Source organism: Mus musculus, chromosome 7, assembly GCF_000001635.26.
Source record: "Mus musculus strain C57BL/6J chromosome 7, GRCm38.p6 C57BL/6J".
NCBI lineage: Eukaryota > Metazoa > Chordata > Mammalia > Rodentia > Muridae > Mus > Mus musculus.
The window spans coordinates 109,005,347-109,010,879 of record NC_000073.6 but is presented as its reverse complement, the minus strand read 5'-3'; positions in this window follow the sequence as shown (position 1 = coordinate 109,010,879).

Sequence of the window (5,533 nt, the reverse complement as noted above, 5' to 3'; positions counted from 1 at the left end):
GCGGGGCACCGGGAGCGCGCGGGCTGGAGCGCGCCTGAGGCGGGAGAGGCAGTCCGCACCGCAGGCGCCGGGTCTCGCGCCCCAGGCTGAGCCCTGCGTGGCAGCCGCCGCCCCGCCCCTGGCCCCGCCTCGACGGAGACCCCACCCTGGCCGGTGGATGCAGACCGCGCGGGATGCCCACTCTCTGCCGGAAGGATGCTGTCACCTAGCCTCAGTTTCTCCCTCTAGGACCTCAGCTATCCCTCAGTCCTTGACTATCTCAGATTTACCCTGGACTCAACTCAGGGAGCCTCTGGTCTGAGTACTGACTGAGTCCCTGTTTCCTTCTCAACTTCCCATTTCATGTGCCTGCCTCCATAACCTTCTGATCTTTAGTTAAGTAAACGGTGTTTCCTCTGCCTGGGTCATTCTTTTGGACCTTACGCTTCCCATCCACGTTTCCACAACCAAGGGAAGAGTTCTGTTTACGGTTGCACTCCAGGTCCTTAGAAAGTTGGAGCATTAGCGGGCACAACAGCTTTGACAAGCAAATATTTTATCCCTATTTCCCAGGGAATGAAGTCTGAGAAATGGCTTGACCGAAGGGCAAGGAACAAGGAAGTGTTGGAGCTGAAGTTGAACCAGGGTCTCTCATCTCTCAAAGCCCTTTTGGAGGGCAGCAAAATCTCAAGAAAGATCCTCCTAACCTTGAATGCTGCTGAGATGGCTGTACAGAGGACCTACATTTAATAACAGGCAGGGGAGGGAAAGATGGAAGATCCATAATAGGGCTAGATGGAAGAAGGGAGAGGCCAGGTATCCAGCAACGTAGGAGGCTGGAAGGCCAGCCTGAACCTCATAATGGGGATCAGGGAAGGGACTACTGATGAACACAGACCCTATACACTCCTCAAGTGTACCTTAGGCTCAGCAGCACCGGATATGCAGTAGAGCCTCCATGGAGAGATATTCTGGCAGCACTGGGAGGAGTGTGGTAATGACCCCCATGTTTAGGGTGGGTCTCATCTTACTGCCCTGGAGCCAAGCCAGAACCTGCCCCTGGGGCTTATTCCAGCTTCTCAGCCTTGTCTGACCCATAAACTACAAATACAATAATGATGATATATGGACTGCTTGGTGAGCTATCAGGGGTTGGGGCTTTGTTAGGTGAGATTTAAATAACTTCATTAACGACTGGCCTAGGAACTGTATATATATATATATAGATAAATAGATAGATAGATAGATAGATAGATAGATAGATAGATAGATAGATTTTTTTTTCAGCAGAGGAAATGAAGCACAGAGAAGACAAGCACAATGCTCAAGGCTGCACAGGTAGTCCTCGGTGAAGCCAGCATTCACATACTAACTCCCAGTCCACAGTCTCCATCCTCTGCTTCCCAGTAGTCCATGTGCTGTGCATGTGTTTACTCTTAAATCCTTATCTGTCTAGAGTGAGATCTTAGCTCCCCAAACCCTGTTCACTTGGGTTATTTATTAACCTCCTAAGGGCTATTACTGTCATACTGGACCTCCCAAGAAAATCTCCCAAGAGTAGGGTGCAGTGTAAAGCTGCTGCCTGGTCTTCAGAGCAGCAGAGGGCTAGTTTGTCCCTCCTTCCCTGGAAGCCAGAGGACAGCAGCAAAGCTACTCCCCCAGAGGCTGCTGTCCTTTAGGCCGAAGACCTGAAAAAAGGGTGTATGAGAGGCACTGACCCCTAAACTCCCTGTTGTCCATTCCACCTCTGACAAAGTTATAATTATTTGCTATCTACCTCTGTAGGATGACAAGCGTCTGGAAGACTTCCCCATCAATACTTTGCGGCTGTCTTTTCCCCTTTCTTTCCAAATTCTCTGACACCTTAATGCAATCAGAATTAAGTTGGAAGGTCTCTGGAGCCTGAAGTAATTGAATCTATTAAACAGACACTCCTGGCTCTGTCCTAAGGGAGCAAGATCTGGAGGTAGAGTGAGGTGCAGAAATGAGATGCTTTCCATGGCTTCTTTTTCTGCATGGGCTATGTGAGCATGTGGGATTCAGAAGAGCCGGGAAGCCTGCCAGTGCATGGATGAGTGTGTGTGTACCCAAGAACATGTATGTACATGAGATGTGGGAGGACCAAGAACCTGTATGCTATGGGGAAGCCAAGGATTTGTAGGCCAGTGCATATTTTGTGTGTGTGTGTGTGTGTGTGTGTGTGATATTCAAGAGAAAGGGGAAATGTGTTGCTGTTTCATGACTAAGTATGTACACATGAGATATGAAAAGCTATTGGAGACTCAGTCAGTATATATGGTGGGGAGAGGGAGGGAGGGAGGGAGAGAGAGAGAGAGAGAGAGAGAGAGAGAGAGAGAGAGAGAGAGCGAGCATCGGAGTCTGTGAGCCCCTCTACAGACAAAGAAGATCTGCACAAGAATGTTGGTGAGATATGTTTTTTAGAAACTGGTGGCAGGGTAGGATCTGGATGTTCTACAGGGTTTGTAGTGTTCACACTCAACTCACAACTCGTGGAGGGTTTCCCACTTGAATGATGACATCACTGGCTCACTTTTTTAGTTAACCCCAGTGGCTGAATCAAAGGGATGCTCTGGAAAGCCATATACAGAACATTATAGTTGACTGCCGACTAAACATTATACATTCTTACAGTTGAGTTATATAAGTGACTTTGAAGAAGGTCATAAGCTTTTCAAATTTATCCCCAGGAACAAGGTCATCTCTACTTAAACCCTTTTACGCAGTAAGCCCGAGATGCCTTCCTCACCACTGGTCTAAATACCGTTAGCATGGGGTATTTGCTGGTATTTTAAATTCTTGTTATACTGTAGGCATTTTTTAAAAAGACAAACTGGAGTCAGTCTGTAAGGGGGTGTGCCACCTAAGCTTGAGGACCCCAGTGCCAGCTCTCCTCAGCAAGATCCATTCCCCCAGATAAGAAGACCTGCCATGTAGAGTCCTACATCATCTATGCTTAGTTCAACAGTTTATGAAACGAGGCCACCTCTTTCAACTGTGGAAGCAAAGGGGTATGAATAATAAATGAATATGTGCACAGGCTGAACTCTGCCTTGTGGCTTGGCATTGTGATCCTGCAGTCTGGCAAAAGCAATTCAAATCAATCAGATGTCTACTAGACATTACCAGGTGTAAGGCTGATGCAGGGGTTGGTGGCTGTGGCAGGGATAAGGGGCAAGACCGCTCTCAGGAAATTTTCACTCTGGCAGTATAAACAGGGAAAAATGATGACTATAGCAGTAACTGAGTGCTTGCAAGAGTAGACCAGAGGAGGGACAGTCAATGAATTTGGAAGTAGGAAGATCTTCTATGTATAGAAAAGGGTAATGGTTGACTTGGGCCTTGAAGAGTGAAAAAGATTTTTTTTTATAGATCGGAAGGAAAGGAAAGGGGGGAGATTAATAGTTACCAAGAGACTATGAATACCAGCTATTATATCTACCCCAAACTAGGTATCATGAGCAAAGTCACAGACACAGAAGAGTGCACACAGTGTGCTTGAAACCCAGGGAGTTAACCAGGGTGCTGAATGGTCCCGGTGGCAGCAGATGGGCCTGCAAGGTTGGGTAAAGCTAGATTGTCTGCTAGTGTGTTTGGGTTTTTATCGTACAGCCAATGGGGAGTTACTACAGGGCTCTAAGCTGAGAATAGCTGCTTGGGAGTAGCCTTTAGATAGCTATAATCGGGGACAAGATAACTAAAAGGAAACGAGGCTAATAAATAAATTGTACAGAAAACTGCTAGTAGGAAAAGAGAGAAAGTAGGGTGAGGGTTGGATGTGTATCAATAAGGACACAGTTCTGCTAGTAATATTAAGTGTCTATGTTGAGCTTAGAATGAGAACTGGTTTGTGAGTGGGGTGGCCTTTCGAGCAACCCAGCATGTCCCAGTGCTTTCAAAGCTGTGGTGTAGATGCTAGCATATCAGTGGTCAAACAGTACCCCGAGTTAGTCCCACTTGAAGAGCCACAAAGACTGTGAGCTCCACTGTGGATGATGAAAGTGAGGCTAAGCAGGCATGTGGCTGGCTTTGAAAACACATAGGGTAACAACTAATAGAGAAAACAGCCTATTTTCCAAAGCACTGCTGAACACAATAGCAAATAATTACATACGCACAAGCTTAGTGTCCAAGGTTCTAAGCTCTGAAGGCATTTTTAAAAAGAGCAAATACAACAGCTACGATATCAGTGTGTGATAACAGAGAGCCACTGGGTTTGTATCATACAAGATTATCATTTGCTGAGTATGTCTTCTATGTCAGGTAAGCCCTCTATGTAGTTCATAAAAACAAACTTGGTTGATAGATGATAAAATGGAATTCTTCTGCTCCAGGTTCCAGTCAAAGATCTGAATTAATAGATCACACATTCATCGGTTGGTGGTGGCCCATGACTTTTATCCCAGCATTTGGGAGGCAGAGGCAGGCGGATCTCTGAGTTTGACAGCCTGGTCTACAGAGCCAATCCAAGGACAGCTAGGGCTACATAGAGAAACCTTGTCTCACAAAAAGAAAAGCAGGACTTTGAAGAGCCTGGATCTGTGCCCCAGCCAACACTCATCTTGTCACATATAAGAGATGCTTCAAAGAAGGTCTGGGGAGAGTTTAGAAGAAATTTTAGAGAAAGCCTTAGGGCCTAGAGACTCCTAATAATTAGAAAATGTGGAGTAAGCTACTGCCTTCACCCCAAATGCAGTGAGTAAGGCTTTGCAGAGACCCATAGTGGAGTTTAATGTATGGCCATGACGGCCTTGGGGCACCATCCATGACAAATACATAGAGCCAGGAACAACCTGCCTCTTCCCTCCTGGCTGGAAGGTTTCGTTGGGAGGACTCAGCATAGACTTGTGCCCAGGTTTGCAAGACAAGGGACAGTGATGGTTCCTTGGGTCCTGACCCCAGGATACCCAAGTGTGAGTGGCTTAGGTGCAGGCCAAGAAGTCTCCATTGTAGGAGGTGACGGCAGCAGGGAGGGCGCAAGCCTGAGCTTTTTAGGGCTGGAGAAAGGAACTTGAAGAGGCGCCCCAGGGAAGGATCAGCTAGAAGGAACATCAGTGATAGCACAGTCTCCAGCATCTCCCAACAGCACTCTTAAAAACACAGGAGCTCCTCAGAGTACAGTCACAGAAGAAACCTGACTTCCTCTCCTCCCATCCCCCTCCTTCCATCTAGAAACCTGGAGAGGGGTCAGATAGTTCTTTGCAAGCTTACCCTCCCCTGTAAGATGCTGTTCTATGTTAGACTGTACTGGGTAGGAGTTGTTAAAGTAGCTGAAGTCTTTTGGGGAAGAAGGATGCAATTCCATGGTGGAAACCTTCCCTACCATGCACAAGGTCCTAGGCTTGTTCCCCAGCATCACATCACACACAGAGAGACGGATATGGTTAGTCTAAGAGGATGGATGACAGGTCAGACAACGTTGGGTTGCCTGAAATGTCCATGAAAGCCCAAAGGTTTAGTCTTAGGACTGAATTTCATCTAATTCTAGGGAGAAAGAAGCTACATGGAATAATGTAAAGAGACCAAAAGAAACAAA